This window comes from Protopterus annectens, chromosome 1.part1 (genome assembly GCF_019279795.1).
Source record: "Protopterus annectens isolate FY-2018-M chromosome 1.part1, PAN1.0, whole genome shotgun sequence".
NCBI lineage: Eukaryota > Metazoa > Chordata > Ceratodontiformes > Protopteridae > Protopterus > Protopterus annectens.
In genome coordinates this window covers 162,145,555-162,164,811 of record NC_056726.1, presented here as the reverse complement: position 1 = coordinate 162,164,811, position 19,257 = coordinate 162,145,555, and positions in this window count along the sequence as shown.

Genomic DNA, 19,257 nt, shown 5'->3' with positions numbered 1-19,257 from the left:
TCAAAGCCATTGCTTAGATAATGGAAGAGAGACTGATGGCTTGTCCAGAGTGTTTAGGTCAAGCCATCCACTGGGGCCTTGATGATGGCTTTATTTTCTTCTAAAAAGTCATCTTCTTTTTATTACCTTAGAGTGTCAAGGTGCCCTTAGGTTAGGTGTTGGGACAATTTCTTATTACTAGGGCAGCAGAATGCTGTCGAAGTTACTGGGTCCTAAATATTATCAGCTTGCTAAAACTTGGTAAACAGAATTGTTTTGTTGTTATAATTTATTTAGGTTGTTTAATTCAACTGGAGGAAAGCTGTCCTCTGCTGATGTGATCATTTTATTGGAGTTGAAAGAGTTGGAGCATTTTTTTTTGTTCAGATCGCTAGTTTGTATTGTGATATGAATGATTCAAATGTTCAGCGTTTTGTCTTGCCCTTGATGCCGCTTTTAGAAGAGCTGACAAGTAGGATATTCTACTTACTGGTAGAACAGGATTTCAGCTTTTTTAGAGATTCAGCTTCTTTTTTGTGAAGTTGCTAAATAGAAGATAACACTGCCTAACAATAAAGAAGTACAGAGAAAATGGAACTTGTGTTTAAGGGTGTGGGGGGGACTGCATTGCCCTCAGTCTTTTTCCTAGAATGCGTAATAATACCTGTGACAACCCACCACTGGACCCATAATCAAGGAGCCTCAATCCTGATCATTGACACCAGTGGGGGGACATACACTGGGAGGATAACAGGTACATACACAGTATTTCCAGATGCAGCTCTCTGCTTCAAGTGCAGTTTCCCTTAAGAGCACACAGAGACCACAGTCAGTCTGGGGCTGGTTTCACCTTCTTTTTCCAGATCCCCAATAAGACTCCCCATTGTCAAAGTTATAGACTTGAGATCTCAGCTGAGTGGTCAAGCCAAGACCTCCAGCACCCTCTCTGTCCAACCAGTGCTTCATGTCTTTGCCCAAGTAGCTGACACACAGGTGAGGTTTGATTTACACACGCACACACACACACACGCACACACGCACACACGCACACACACACACACACACACACACACACACACACACACACACACACACACACACACACACACACACACCTGGGAAAGGCTGGCACAGGTTTACTAGCTATGCCTCCTTAGCCCAGACTCCAGACTATAAGGTAGTTATCACTGCCACCAGCCAATTCCTTATCAGCTACTTTAAGGCCCTTAACAAAGGGTGTCCAATCTCACTTTGTAACATTAATATTAATACAAATTGTAGTTTGATCAAGAGCAAGGCTATTAGGAGTTGCCCACACAGCGTCGCCAAATAAATATGCAAGTACTCTCAGAACATAACTATCTTTAGACAGTTCAGCCACAATGAAAGGTTTAAATATATTTAATAATAAATAAAAGAACAAAAAAATACTCAGTATATAATTACAGTGACATCAGAGTTCAAAATCACAGGAAATATTTAAAACAACATTGCAGGACAGTCTCAAATAAATAAAGAAAATATCTAAACTAAGCTTTTCTATATTCCTGACTATATCTAACAGAGCTACTATACCCTGGAAACTCGCTTACAGAGCAAGGCAGATGTGGCGAATGGTTCTTGTCAGGTACAAGACAGACTTTTTAAATTAATATCTCAAATATTACTGCTGGGATAGCTTGCAGAATGACATAATTCCTTCTCATCTGACTCTATCCCAGGTTAAACCCTAACTGCTGGAATCTGACAGTATTTAGTATCTACCTCTGAAAATGCATAGACTTCAGATCTTTGGAAGATGCTGGAAGTTATAAAACAATTACATTTCTTCACATTTCAAGACTAGTCTTTATTTCATCCTAGAGACAATATAGAAAGCTCCCTAGTTTTAGAAACTGTGTCTCCTTGTCACATTGAAATTGAAAGATACCCCTTGGATTCAATAAACTCCGTGCAGGAATAGTGCTATTCCTGCATGGGTTTATATAATAACATCAAAGTAGTAAAACGTTGAATGATATAATATCAAACCCAAAACAGCGAACGCTGAAAATAGCGAAGCTGCAGAACATCAAATTCTTTCCTAGGGAAAGAATTTGGTGGGCTGTTTCTGCAGCTTCACTATTTTCTCCACTGTGGTGCGAAGGTTACGGACCGGGTTAAGGTAAGTGTGGGAATGGGATAGTTAGGGACCTTAGGGTTAGGGAGCAGGTAAGGTGAGGGTGTGATAGTTAGGGGCCTTAGGGTTAGGGAGCTGGTAAGGTGAGTGTCCGATAGTTAGGGACCTTAGGGTTAGGGACCGGGTAAGGTGAGTGTGTGATAGTTAGGGACCTTAGGGTCAGGGAACGGGTAAGGTGAGTGTGCAATAGTTACGGACCTTAGGGTTATGGTTAAGGTAAGTGGATAGATAGTAGTGTATGTACAGTTTAGTGTAGGGTTAAAAGTAGGATTTTAATTGTATATGTGTGGATTAGTTTTTTTGGTGTTCTTGTGTTGTGTGTGTTTCTTGGAACAGCAATTTTTTCCCTGGGAAAAAATTTGCTGTTCTGAGCTTTTGATTATATCACATTTTGACATTCCAAGTTCGAGCTTATGGTGTTCGATGTTTTGGGATTTCTCTTATGTGATATACACCCTCCTGCATGGAGTGAATTGTGTCCATTTAGCCTTAGTTTTAACAGCAGTGGACCTTGCATATTCATGAAGGTGCGCTGCTGCTAAGGCTAAATGGACATGAACACTACTAAGTGCAGGCGGCGCATTTAGGTAGTACATGCTCATCTAACATGACCCCTGCACTCAGAAAGTACCATACAGCACTTTTTAAAGGCATTTCACTGTCCACGGACACTGAAATGAAATAAAATGAGTATTTCAGTGACCGCAGACACTGAAATGGATAGGGGAGCAAGAAAGCAATGCAGGGTGTATGTGATAGGTTTTATCACACACCCCCTGCATTGTAAAGGTGCCGTATGATCATAGCCCTGAACTGTACAGGTTTCTGCAGAATGCCCTGATGCCTGCCTCACATACCTCTCAACCTCCTAGAGCAAGAAAGTTGTACAAAGCCCTAAATAATGGGGGGGACAAAGGCACAAAAATAGGGACACTTCTTAAATATTGCACTTACAAACCCAGAAAGTTGATAGAATAAAAGGTTTGCAGTAGCATGGACTTCCTAAAGGGTATGACGACTGATATCCAAATGTCTGCCATTTTAAAGTGCCATACTGACATAGCCCTGAAATTTAGAGGCTTCCGAAGTCTAAAACCAAAATGTCTGTCAGTATTTTCTGACTTAAACCCTGAGTGATTTGCCAATGATTTGCTAGCAAACCTCAGTCACACTTCCTAAGTTTGTAAGAGCAATAATTAAAATCTGTCTCTATGTGTCCCTTTACAATTTCCCTTACTGTAACTGACAAGGAGTACAGATACATGTAAATAAAGTGGATTTATTATTTTTTTTTCCATTCTAAGGTATGTTTAAACATAACTGAGTGGGTGTGCATGTTATGACCCTCTGCTCAGCATTGCTTACACATCCCATAGGAGATAAATACAAATATATAGGTAAAATCCTCACACTGTGATAGCGTAGTGGTTAGCATCCTGGCATTGCATGCAGGTGTTCACAGTTTGAGTACAAAGGCAGGCACTTTTTTACATGGGAAAGCAGTGTTAAAATTATTATTTTAATTTTAAATTATGTAGTAACTGATATTTGTCAACTAGGGTAGTGTAGCTGGTCTAAAATGTAAGTGTGAGTGCATATAACGTGAAATCACCAATGTATACACAAGTGTCCCTTACAGTATAGTCACATTCCATGGTAATGTAATGAAAGCACATAGAGGGATGTCACATAAAGTAAATTATATACACTTACTAATATGTCAGTAATGATTAATTAAGTTTTCCTGATATTTTTTTAAAATGAAAAGTGAGCAATAGTTAGTAGTGCTCAGCTATGCATAGTTGGTTAAGCATTGTTTAAATGTGAATGCTAAGCAGCAGTCAGCTCAGCTAAATGGATTTGTGCACTGTTATGCAATGCTCAACAATTACTCCTTTAAGCACTGTTCAACCCAGCTTAGTGGGTTTGTGTGTTGCAAAGCATTGCTCAGCATTTTTGAAATAGTCCAATGATGGCAAAGTGTGTGGGGGGGTGTAAGGCCTTATTTAAACCACACAGGCAGGAATACAGCCATAACCTGTTTAGTTTGATTTCTGCAGAAACATGTCTGGAGTTGGAGAGGGAGCACACGTTCAGGCACAGTGCTGGGGCATCCTGGAGTCCAGGGTTATGGCTGGATTCCTTGTAGAACACCATGATGACAAACTGCTGCAGGGCCAGTACCAGGGCTCTCAGTATAAAGCAGTGGTCTGGGACCATCTGACATGCAACCTCACTAGTGCCATTGGAATCCCCCAAACTGGTGAGCAGCTATGACATCATTATGCTGACCTAAAGCATAGAAAGGGGGAGCTCTTGGCCCACTGGATCCAAAATGCTCAGGACCAGCATGCTCCAGAAGTTTGTAAGTGTCCCAGATATAGCTGTTCCAAATTCTAGCCTGAGTATGTGATAGACAGGTATGCATAATGTTTGTTTCTCACCCCTGCAGCTGCAGAAGAGGGGGCTATGAACATTGAGGCCCATGCCAACAGACTGACAAGGATGCGCTGACAGGCTGGTGAGTACAGATCTATCTTGCAGTATATAGTGAAATAAATAAGGATTAAATTGTTTACTGTGTTCTGTGTCTAACGATTAAATAAAAGTTTGCCAGACTAATAGTCATCTACAACATGTGCAGTAGTAGAGCACTGTGTCATATAACTACAACAAAAACCTAAACCACCAACTGTTGTGTTTATTCTGGTATGTTGTTGTAGAAATAGAATGTGTACAGGTTCTACATGGAAAATGTGGCTTTGGCAACATGAATTAACAGATGTTGTTCTGAGAATCAGCTAGTATGCAAAACAGTAGCTTGTGGAGCTGTAAATCAAGCTATACATGTAATATGGCATATGTTATGCACTAAGATCCAAACCCTGAATACTAATGTCAAATGTCTTATAGTGTGTCCCCTGCTGCAGTGCCTTGTGTTAACTTTTGTTTTCCAGATCCTATAATTTCAAAGGATTACTACACAGTACAGTAACTATCTGTCATGCATGAATCTTAGGATTACAAGGTCAGACTTCCTAACCCACAGAGTATTAAGCAGAAAACAATCAAACAAGAGACAGCAGTTCCCCAGTAACCCTGTGTGATGTGAAACAGCCTTGTAGTTCATTTTAGCACACCCAAACACTGTTCAAATCCAGGACGTGGTACTGAGATATGTATATATATATATATATATATATATATATATATATATATATATATATATATATATATATATATTTGTCGAAACAGTCAGATAGTGGTAACCGATATTTTCTCCACAGGTCTTACAGGTAATGAAATGTTTGTAGTAGCTGTTTGAAAGGTACAACAATACACCATGTACAACTGTCTCACTGTCCAACCCCATGCCTGCAAATGACAGCAGGACAGGTACATACACCACACACACTCTGCCAGATACATGTCTCTCAAGTGTCACTCTGTCATAGCTAATGGTCACTGCTGCCAATCACCTTGGCCACAGATAGGAATCCAGGTGAACTATGCTAGCAGCAGACTCATGCAACATCATTTCAGGGTACCCCTTCTTTGTCAAGTACGTAACCCTGACATGTAAAAGCCCCCCTCCAGTAAAGTAGCCACAGTTCACGTAATCTGCCCCATACCATTACAGGTTGACAGTTTAACAGATATGTATGTGCCACAGAAGCTATGGGCCATTTGTAAAGTGAGGGCAGACCTGTAGAGTATTGAGCACTACTGCTGTGAAAATTAGAAGCTGATACAGTTGTTAATGGACTTTTATTCTCTCCCTCCACTCATCATCTGCATCAATAATCATTATTCATATACTATGGGTATGTTGTTCTCAAAACCTATTGTTGGGACATGTGTTCCATTATTGTTCATATATTTCGTTGGTTGCATATTGACATACCTTGTTCAAATACCATTACTGGTGGCCTGTTGCCATCAATGTAGCTTGCATGCTGTTAAAATGCTTACTGTTGTTCCATTTATGCATGTGTTCTGTTTGCTATTCATCTGTTTCAGATCTGTTGGTTTGGGTTAATGGGAACACCCATGCATGCTGTTATAACTAATTTTGCAATGTGTTGTTCATGACTAACCAATATATCTTGGAAAACCCCAACACCATAGCACATTTGGGAAGGCATGTCACACCCCATCTGGCCATAGCACAGGGCCCCAGCACATCTGGGACCCAACCCGGAACATCCTCTTCTGCTGGTCCTGCACCACCTTTGGGTGGAATCACCTCAGGGGATGGGGCCCACCCCCTTGGGTGCAGGTGCGGAGAGGAGCCTGTCACCCACAGAATGTTCTGGGATATGGTGCACATCATCATCCACTCTGAGTTGGATGGGCAGCTGCACCAGATGGACAGCTGCCTGACACACCTTGATGGGCAGGCCACCCCACTTGTCCAGCCCCCAGCACAGCCACCTTCAAGGCCATGAAGGGACAGTGGTGACTGCCCATGGGTAGAGACCTCAGTCCCACCGTATCCATTTGGGGGCTCATGGGCCTCTGATTCCCAACCACCCTCCCTGTCCAAGGTGTTTACCCCCTCATGTGTCATATACCTACACTGTCTGCTGTCTTGTGTGTCTTGTCTGTCTGCAAATCCTATCTATCCTGCCAAACTTACCTCCCCAAACATAGCTAAAGCCCTTCCCAAGCATCCCACTCTCACCTAAAAAAATTACATCTGTCTCACAAAAAATCATTGTCTCATACATAGCTCTACATTTCACCCCTCATGTACAGTGAAATGAATCAATCTACCCACAAATTATTCTACAAATGTCTGTCGCAACAACCCTCTCTGTGGGATGTGAGGCTGTAAATCCCAAATTCTACACATTATTCACAGCTATTGCTGAAGAAGACATGTAGCACTATGGTCCTTTCCTACACCCATCCTGCACATCCCTAGCTGCTTTTCCTAATGTTTTACCCCCTGCTTTCCCCCATTTCACCACTTTCCTATCACCCTTTTCTTCTTTTCTTTAATAAAAATTAGCATAGGTGTGAGCAGGAATAAGCTGTGCTAAGTGAAGCTAGGAGGACTTAACCATCTTTTAGCATCGCTTAGCTCTGCACAAAACCCTGAAAACCCACTTACAACTGATTAAAAGTGCCTTAATCACTCTGTCTCCTTCAGCTCTTGTTCTGTATAACAACAAAATAATCAGCCTTGCCAAGTCTTAAACCAAGACACTGCTCAATACAATCACAGCAATGTACCACAACACCAGTGGAGCTGTGAGGATTTGAAATGCTTTTACAAACATATCATGAATTCTGGTCATTTAACATTAATGAAAAAAGTCATCACTTCTAAACCCAGGAACCTGTGCACTACAATCACAGCAATGTAGCTCTACACCATCTGAGATGTAATAACTTTTACTGTTTTTACAAACATATCATGCACTACAGTCATTTAATATAAGGGGAAAATATATATCCGCAGTACTCATATATATTTATATATATATATATATATATATATATATATATATATATATATATGTGTGTGTGTGTATATATAAATACAAATATATATATTTATATATATATATATATATATATATATATATATATATATATATATATATATATATATATAGATATAGATATAGATATATGTAAACATATAATTCCTGATAGATTCCAGGTCTGAAACAAAAATGAATGTCATTTTTTAATGATGTCAATGCTCACATCATTCCAATGATTTGTTAGAAACCCACAACTGTTATGTGGAAGAGACCAAACATATGAGCCATGCATCTGGACAGTGTCTAGACATCTGGACAGTGGAGAGGTGCAGTCATGTAACAGAAGAGAAAAAAAATGAGAGCTGCCAACCATTTCACCCAGCACCTTCTGAACTACAGTAAGACTAACACAACACTACCCCAAATCAGCTCTGGGGAATTACCCATGTATTTCAAAATATATCATGCACTACAGGGATGGAACCCTAGGGAAAAGCAGATATTGGTGTGAAAATTTCACCCATAACCATTTGCTCCACAGTCACAGCAACATACCAGTACCCCAAATAAACTATAGAGTAGAATGACTGTTTGAACAAACATATCCTTATTGCCAGTCACAGACTACACCAACATATACTGGTTCAACTCACAGTCTACTGAGAAACCTGAGGTGTTACAGGACATTTCCCAGTCTGCCCCTACAAACATATACACCTGACAGACCACCAGCAAATGTAGTAGCATGCACAGTCAGATAGAAAAGGATCTATGACACTCACATCTGCTACTTTCTCTACTCAGCCCAACAAACATTTACACACAACACTGCTACACAATCTTGGCAGTCTGTTAACAATGGCCAGATATACATAACTCTCAACTGTACAGAATTCCACAGAATACCCACAGTGTGGGATCATATTTATGGCCATTGCCGCATACCACTTCCAGGAGTCTGCTAAGTCACTGGGATGATACCAAGAGTGCAGTCACTAAATAATGGTATACCATACCTCTGAACCTCTTACTGCAAGACATCTGGGCAAAGCATGACATGCATGGGTGACAGTGGGCTGGAAAGAGGGACATATCTCACATAATGGTGTTACAAACTGAAACAGTTGCTGGTGTTACAGGGTTTGTTGTAACATAACATCCCTGAAGGATATGATGTCTGAAACATTAAAGAATGTCAACATTTACTGACTACAATTGTCACATTATCCTACTGATTTCACAAAAACAGAATTTGTCTGAGGAACAGACCAAACACAACAGTCAAATCTCTGGGCAGTCTGTGGACATCTGGACAGTTGAGAGGTATGTCAGAGACATATCACTGTCAGATGTCAAGTCACACAGAAAATGCATGTCCAGACAAACCCTGTTAATCTAGCAATCCTCTATGTGTATAACAGCAATACTTACAATCTGTACCCATTTCTGGAGCTTTATCCCCCATGTTGTTGGGCAGTCTCCACATGTCTTGTGCTGAGTGGTATTTTCACCTACTGTCTTTGAAGCTGTAGCCCTCACACCTCCATAATGTCCTCCACACTGGCAAGGAAAAGGCCAAGGCCCACATGAAGGACTTAATTATAGCACTGTGTTGCTATGGCATTGGCTAATGGAAAGACAACATGGCTACTCTGGATGCAAGTAGCAAGTGGGAGACACTGATTGGTGCACAGGCCATCACCTGCTCATGAGCATTACCTACAAAAGGCAAGCTGCTGCCTGTGCAACACAGGTCTGAACCCATATTACACAAATACAGACTGCGACTACACAAACCAAACCATTTGCAGTATTCTGAGGAAACTCTTCAGCACTATAACAGGTATGTCAATCATGTAAGCTTGTAATGGAATGCAGAAGGGGGGATACAATAATGTCAAATAGGACATTAAATACTAGGTCGCAACAAGACCTGCTGGACTCACATGCTGCTGTCTGGCACCTATGGCCATTCCTGCTTGCCCTGCCTGCATTGACATGGATTGCATCTATCTGGCCCCTGATTCACCCCAGCAAAGGTCAGCTCATGTATAACTACTACTGGAGTGTCTATTGTGCAATACTGAGTGTGACACTGCTAGGCCAGCTACCTGGGATGTTGTACATATTCATATGTTACCTGTGAATGCTACTATGATACATATGCCTGCCCTACAAATGTAAGGGACTTATATAGGGTATGTGCATAGTACACAAGAGGCACAGAAGTGTGTGTTGAACTGTATGTTATATACTGAGCCCATACCTGCCAACTGTCCAGAGTTTTGCAGACTGACCACATGTCTGCCTCATATTTGTAGTCAATGCCTCATACAGTTGTGTATTGTCTAGCACATCACTGGCAATCCATTGAAGGCTGAAGTCATAACATAAGAGCATACATTTGATTGTCAGAAGTCATATCCTGTGGAGTAGACCTGAGAATGTGACACTGTCCTTACTGGCAACTGAGTGTGTTTCAGCTAGATTCATAAAGTGACACTATTTTCTGGGCTTTGCCCACCAGTGGTGTGTGCCTTTGTACAGATGTCTTGCTCTAACAGGAGCTAGCTGTCTTAGAATGAAACCCATGTCAATGCAGGCATATCTTGTCCTGTAGGATGCTGACATTTCTGCTGTCCCTGACACCTGCTTTGTAGCTGTGGAGAGCACACTAAATTTGACAGGTTACTCATCCCATCATATGTATAGACCCCAAATGGAGGACTGCAAAGCCACAGGAAGTGGAGTGTTGAACATAACATACAGATACACACCTCCAGGTTGGCCAAACAGCATGACACATGGGAGACATCCCCAGAGCAGTTAACAGTTGACAAAACACCTACTCAATCATAGCTAGCTACAGGCCTCCAACCATGACTATGGACACCCAGCACACCTATTGGGACTTGCTGGAATCTGGCAGGATTCAATTGTCTACCCTACTCCTGGGTGACTTTAACTACCCAACCATAGTGTGCATGACCTATGTCACCTGAACATGAATGCACAGAGATTTGTTGGCTTTGTCAATGGTAATGCAGTGGATCAGCCAGCCAACACTCCTACGACAGGTGGAAATAACCTGTACCTGGCCCTAACTAACATGAGTAGCCACTGTAGTACTCCTACAGTGTCATCCTCATTGGTAAGATCTGACCACATAGCCATCACTGTTCAGGTCACGATCTCCCCTGCCCCCTTGTCAGGGTCAAACAAAATTAACTTTAGACAGATGTCTATCAATCTCCTCAGAGCAGATAGAAGTAGCTTTTCAGCCAATGTCCCAGCAGGTGGAACTAGCTGTACTGTCCAGGCCCACACCACAATACTATGTGAGCACCTACATAGCTGTATGGACTCAGCAAAACCTGACAGGATATCATCTCCCTCAAGGTTGGATAAACATCCATGGTGGACAGCAACAATACACAAATACCATAATAGATGGAAATAATTTCTGGACAGGGCCAAGAAGGAACAGGTGCCTTATTGGAAGCATTGTCACCTTGGTCTACACAAGCAAATAAGGTCACAGGTGAATTACCCTAAGGCTATCTTTGAGTGAAAATTGCACACATCCACCAAGGCCAATCACTAGGCCTTCCAAACATGTGTCTGCAATCCAAGAGGCAACAGACAAATCTGCTTTGTAGTGGTGGTCAATAGCACTACATACACATACAGTATAGATATAGGCAACTGGCTAAAGACAGGTGAAGTGTAAATATCACCCCCATGTCCCCCCATTGATACACATGTGCATGCACAGCACCTGCCCCCTCCCCTCATCATAAGGAGGCAGGTCTGTAATGCCATCTCAAAGGCAGCACACACAAGTCTCAATAGGCCTGATACCATCCCTGGCTGCATCCTACATGAACACAGGCATGGGCTCTCAGATCCATTCCGCACTTTAGTCAACCACAGCCTGAGCACTGGTGTCATCCCATCTGCACAGAGGACAGCCACTGTCATCCCTATACACAAAGGTGGAGCAATCCACCGACCCAGCCAATCATATGCACATCAGCCTAACTAGCCTTCTCTGCAAGGGCATGGAAGGCAATATCATGGACATTATGAACAGGGACAGTGGCAACATCAAAATGTCTGAGCCCAAACAGCATGGTATTGTCAAAGGGAAATCAGGCCTGCTAAACCTGGTTGACCTCTGTGAAGTGGTCAACAAACACAATGACGAGGTGGAAGATGGTGGAAAATGCCTACCTTCACCTACTCCTATTATCTCACAATAATCCCCAGGATACATATGCCTACACAGCTAGGCACCAACCTGTATGTTAGCAGATGGGTGGTTAACTGGTCCAATGATAGTACCCACTCAGTCAAAGTAGTGGAACCCACCTCTAGTAGTAGAGTCTTCCAAAGTGGTGTAACCCAAGGATTGGTCTGGGGGTTTCTACTGTTTGAGATATACGTATCTGAGGTACAGGACAAAATAAGTGGTTTGTAGCTGACCAGATATACAGATGCTTGCAAGCTGGCCACTGTCTAATGACTGGTTCAAGAAGCATTTCTGCAAACTGAATGCCAGGAGAGGCATCATTCTCCCTCTTGTGGCAGATGTCATCCACACTAATTATGATAGTAATAATGTACTGAGCATGCAACCAGGTGTGAGGTGACTTGTGCACCAAGGTTGGTAGCAACCTGACTGTTTCCCACTGTGTGGGCACCATTGTACAGAAGGCTGTTTACATGGCCCACCTCACAAATACGGGTATGTCATCCAGGAACCAGGAGGCCACAACATCCCTGTACTCCACCCTTATCAGAGACATTACCAAGTACAGTGGATCCTTTGGCATGTACCTTGCACAGCAAATGCAGCAGTTGCAGAGACCACAGAGGCTCCTGACCAGGCAAATCCAGGGTCTGTAACACCTATCCAATACAGGTAGGCTGAAAGCCCTCTCCCTGTACTCAGTCTCATACAGACTGATCATAGATGACCTGTGTCTGGCATACAAGGCCATTTCCAAACCAGCATTGATGGCATTTCTGCATAAATGTAAGACAAACCCCACTCACACATCATGCATGCAAAGCCGTCGCCTGGTCTGTGACATGTATAGTACTTGTTGGCGTGATAGTGTAGTGTCCCACAAAATAAACTGTCTGTAAAATACACACCCTCCCCCTGTCTATCAGAGTATGTGTATAGCCTTCTTGAAGAAGACACTGGACAACTGCATGGGACATGGATGGTACACTCCTGGAATCCAGTGGGTGCACCAGCTGGACAGGGGAAACAGGTGCTGGCTTGGAAGGGACATGTGCTAAAGTCTGGGCCAGGCTTATGAGGGCATCAGGGCCAGTAGCCTGGTATCATCTTATGAGGCTATACACGCAGTACTTTACATGTTTCCTGTATGCATTGCAGACTGCTCTGCAATGGTGTCTGAAATGAATCCCTGTGCGTCTGAACTTTGTAGGTACTGTAGTGATAGTGTATAGTCTTGTCCCTTCATCAGTTATCATTGTGGATTTGCCTGGTCAGGAGCCTCTGTGGTCTCTGCAACTGCTGCATTTGCTTGGCAAGGTACATGCCAAAGGATCCACTGTACTTGGTAATGTCTCTGATAAGGGTGGAGTACAGGGATGTTGTGGCCTCCTGGTTCCTGGATGACATACCAACCTTGGTGCACAAGTCACCTCTCACCTGGTTGCATGCTCAGTACATTATTACTGTCATAATTAGTGTGGATGACATCTGCCACAGCAGGGACCTGCTATAACAAAATCTCTAAATTCGCCACAAACTCCAAAACCTATACCTATCACTGTCTTACCATGCGATCCTTGAATTGGCTAGAACTCCCTAATTACCTAGATTACCTCCAACTCACTACTGCTCATAAACTCATATTTCACCCAACTCAATGTCCGGCACTAACTAATCTCCTTACCCCCTACATACCCAAAAGAACACTAAGATCTGAACATCAGAATCAAATAGCTATCAATAAGCCTAAACATCCTGCAGACCAACTTCTTCTTGCCTACTCGCTTGGAAAAAAAATGGAATTTGCTTCCATCTACTCTAAGATCTGTGCCAAACTCTGAAAACTTCAAAAGCCTGCTTTTCAAATACCTGTCCTCCAAGCAAAAATGTACCTGCCATCACCCTACCTAATACAAGTAAATCCTGCTGCTCCCAGTGTGTACTCTCTCTTTCTCCTGGACTCTCTATGCTGTCAATAACACCAACAGCCACTCTGACATAACTCAACCTTGTAAATATTGTAAATGGCATCCTTGTTTAATTATGCATAACCAGAGTGTATTAGCTATGCCATTATTCTGTCTTCTCCTTCTCTGCATGTTTATACTTATATGGTTGTCTAACTCCACATATTTCACTGCTCCTTAAATGAAACTGTAAAACCCTGAACTTTGTAAATACCATACTTCAAATATGTTAATTGTGACTTTTTGTATAATGTATCTGTTATACCTATGTACCAATTGTATTGCAATTTTCTTATGCAACTTGGAGCTTTTCTCCCCCGGCCTCCACTGAAAATGGGTCATTTCAGCCCAGTGGACTTCCCTGGTAATCAAACTGGAAATAATAAATAATAATAATAATAATAAATCATCACATATCCTTATACCTTGTCATTGTGTGTGGTCTGTATAGTAGTATGTCAGCTCTTATAGTACATGCATATGCACTTGGTGACACTGTATAGCTCACTGCAATATACTAGGTCTTGGCCACAATTACCATTCTGCCACTAGGACCAGCACACAGTAGGATTTGTCACCCTTTGTTGTGGGCCTTACAGTAGTAGTGAAAGAGATGGATTGCAGCAGGCAGAACTACTGTAATGTATGCCCTGAAGGGCCCATAGGTGTCACAGCTGTGTCAGACTGTACCAGGAGTGTGTTTGTGTGTGTGTGTGTGTGTGTGTGTGTGTGTGTGTGTGTGTGTGTGTGTGTGTGTGTGTGTGTGTATGTATCAGCAAACATAATACTGCAGGGTATTAATTCACATATGTTGTCTTCCCCTCGCAGGTGAACACAGGGGTTGGTATCCCTCCCTCTTACAACCTGATGTCAGTGTCTTACCGGACTACCATGATGATGGTGGTCATAATGAGGCAGAGGTGGGATTGTCGATGACTGAATCCGTGCCATTGTTTGGTATCCCACTTTCACCGACCATGTCCCTGCACACAGTCAGTATGCCCACATATACCCAGTCCATAGCAGCCATGGATAATGGACAGTTTAAGGGTGGTGGCATGGAACAGGATAGTGTGTTGAATATGGTGAGTGTGAGTGTAGACACCAGCCATAGACAGACAGCAAGTGAGGTCACACACATGCAGATGGACAGGGGTGCTCAACAGAGGACTGCTGCCTATGAAGGCCCTGTCACAGTTGCCACATCAGGTGTCACCAGATGCATATTATGGTCCATCATGGAGGCACAGGAGTGTACTAACTGCAACACCAGACAGATGCTCAGGGTCATGAATGCAGCACTCCCTGCCATGCGTGATGATGACATTTGTGCTGCCATACGTCATCATGCCAGTGTCATGGATAGACAGTGGGGGTGAGACATTTTCACTGCTTGAATGTGCAAAGTCTGTGTTTGAGCATGTGGTGGGAGTAGGGCATCGGACAGGTGTATGTAGGTCAGCAACATGATCATCTGTGAGTCCATGTGGCCATGCACATTCACAGTCCCGTAGTGGCAGTACCAACAGCACTACCAAAGGGACGGTGCTTTCCACACAACACTGGAGCAGGACATAGGCAAGTTGTCCTGGCCAGTCCCATCAGGGACACAGATCCAGCAGATAGCAGTCACCATCAGGGAGTAGTACTGCATCTGTTCTTGCGCCTGATGGTGCCAGTGATACTCCTGGCAGAACCAGTTACTGCATCCCTGCTGGGAGATGGTGAACCGTACGTCCTGCCATGTATGGTCGATGGCTGTCCAACATAGCCCTGTGTCAGGCATCCAAATCGATTGATGGTGTGCAGACAAACACTCACACATCCCTATCATAGGCCAGTCACCACAAGACATGCACAGCTCCTTTGCATGACCCAGTTGAACATCACCCCTCCAGACACACACACACACACACACACACACACACACACACACACACACACACACACACACACACACACACACACACACAATGTCAGCCATATAGCTCAGTTTAGGCTTTAGGCTTCTGGCAATCCAACAGCACACCCTGTGCATGTGACGATACTTGTGCCATTATCCATACCATTGATGCACAGACATGCTCATATGGGTCTGATGCACAGGGTGACTATAGTACAGTGCAGCAATGTCATGGCATGTAAGGTGCTGTCTGATGGCAGTTGTTATGGGTACACATCGAGGTGTATGCACCTTTTTGCCATGATGCACTATTGCTGTTAGTACTGCTGACTGAATGTAGTGTCACATACTGTATTCTGGTTGTGCTCCAGGTGTCTGTGTGTCTGCAGGCTGTAGGCTTGCTGACAGTAGCAATGATGAGTAAGGTAGAGTGGAAACACAGTGCTATCCCTGCATGGAGTGAACCATGTTCATTTATCCTTAGCTTCAACAGCAGCGCGCCTTGCATATTCCTGAAGGAACGCTGCTGCAAAGACTAAATGGACTTGAACACTGCTGAGTGGAGGGGGTGTGTTTAGGTAGTGCATGCACATCTAACATGCCCCTTGCACTCAGAAAGAGCTGTACAGCACTTTGTAAAAGCATTTCAGTGTCCTTGGACACTGAAATGGATAGGGGAGCATGGCATGTGAAGTAAATCATATACACTTAATAACATGTCAATAATGATGAATTAATCTACAATCCTGATATTTTATTAAAATAAAAACTGAGCAATGATAAGCAGTAAATTATAAGCAGTGGTCAGCTCAGCTAAGTGGAACTGTGCACCGCTAAGCACTGCTCAGCGTCTAGCCCTTTAAGTGCAGCTAAGCGAAGCTAAGAGGACGTATCTTGTCTATTAGCATCGCTTAGCTTCATGCAAAACCATGCAAACCCACTTAAAGCCACTTAAAACAGCATTAATTACTGTGCCTTCATCAGCCCCTGTTCTGCCCAGCAACAAAATAGACAGCTCTGGCACATCTTGAACCCAGGACCCTGTACACTAAAGTCAGAGCAATGTACCACTACACAATTTGAGATGAAGGAGCATCTGATGCTTTTTCAAACATATCATTCAGTAGAGGCATTCAACAACAGGGCAAAAACTCCATGAAATCAGTCATGTTTTGTATAGATATACGATATATATATATATATATATATATATATATATATATATATATATATATATATATATATATATATATATATATATATACACACACACACACACACACACACACACACACACACACACACACACACATATATATATATATATATATATATATATATGGTGATACATACATATGAAAAAAGTATATGCATAACATAGATATATATACACACACACACACACACACACACACACACACACACACACACACACACACATATATATATATATATATATATATATATATATATATATATATATATAAATAACATGCAGTGCAGTCATATCTCAGAATCATACCTCTCGGCTTTTTACAGATAATTTCATTATTTCTAAATCTCTTATATACAATAGGTCAAGAACAACTAGAAAAACATTGTAGGGTGTGTCTTTTCTTTGTTTACTTTGGTTTGTTTGTTGAATATTATAATAATATTTTATTTTTATGTATAAATATATTTTGTTATGATATATTATTTATATGTAAAAAAATAAAAAAAAAAAAAAAAAAAAAAACAAAACAAATTTTGAATGAATTGAGTCAATAAAAAAAAAATGTTAAAAAAAAAAAAAAAAAAAAAGAATCATACCTCTCAACCTCTTACTGCAAGAAATCTGGAGAAAGGCTGTCAAAATGGGGGACAATGGGCCAAAAATAGGGACATATTTTAAATATCACTCTTCCGAACTTAGAAAGTTGGTAAAACAAACTCACACCTGAAGCCAGTTGCTTTTGTTCACCACTCTATGCACATTCTGGCTGTTGAAACTTAGAAAGTTGCTACAGTAACAGGGTCTGTGTCTGCATACATTTTCTGAAGGATATGAGGTCTGAAACTGAAATGTTTGTCATTATTTGCTGACATAAATCCTCAGATCATCACAGAGATTTACTAGACAAATACAAATAATTTGGGGAACAGACCAAAAATATGAGCCAAACATCTGGACATTCTGTGAAACTCCTGGCAGTTGAGAGGTATGCTCAGGTGAAAGCGCTTGATGTGGAATTTTTTATCATTTCATTAAAACAGAGTTTTATTTAAGTCATTTTGAATTTTTTGTTCCTGTTGAGCCTTTGGATACATCATTTTGTTCTTGGTCTGGTTCGGATCTAATTTGGTTTAGGTATGCTCAGAACCCCTTAGTGCAATTAATCTGGACCGAGCCTGACAAAGTGGTAGGACAAAGACATGATAATAGAGACATATCTGAAATACGTGAGTAGATAAGCTGAGAGAGTTGCTGCAGTAACACCATCTGTTCCAACATATATTGACTGAAATATCACAAGTCCGAGACTCAATTGCTTCTCATTAGTTAGTGACCTCATTCCTCACATCATCCAACTGATTTGTCAGAAATACACAACAGTTATGGGGACCAAACCAAATACATGATACACACAACTGGACATCCTACAAATATCTGGACATAACATAACAGTAAGGAAACTTTACTGACCTGCCAGTCATGTCATCAAGTACCATCCAAACTACAGTCAGACTGACACAACACTACCTCAAATCAGCTTTGGGGACTTACACATGCATTTGCAAATATACCAGCCACCACAGGGATGTAATAGCAGTGAAAAACAGATACTGGTGTGAAAGTGCATACCCACAACCAATTGCACCACATTCACAGTGACATAGCAGTAAGACAACTGAACACTACATTATAATGACTGTGTGATCAAAAATATCCTGTTTGCCACTCACGCACTACCCCTATAAATACTGCTCCAAGTCACAGTGTAGTAGGGATCCTGAGGTGGTACGGGGCATATCTCAGTCTGCCCCTACAAACATATACAGCTGATAGACCACCAGAAACCAGAGCAGCATGCATAGTCTGATAGAAAGGGACCATGACAATCACATGTACCCCCTCCCTACATAGCCAAACTAACATTTACACACCACACTGTTACATAATTCTGACAGTCTGTTAACAATGGCCAGACATACACAGACCTCTCAACTGTACAGATTCCCACAGAATATCCAGGCTTTGGCTTCATATATATGGCCTCTTTCTCGTAACAAGCGTGCGAGTCTGCTACATCACTGGGATGATATCTGGAATGAAGGCACTAAATGTTATACCATACCTATCAACCTCTTAGTGCAAGACATGTGGACAAAGCCCAACATAATTGGGGGACAGAGGCCCAAAAACAGGGACATATTGGAAATATTGTGTTATAAACTGAGAAAGTTGCTGGTGTTACAGGGTTTGTTGTGACATATCTTTT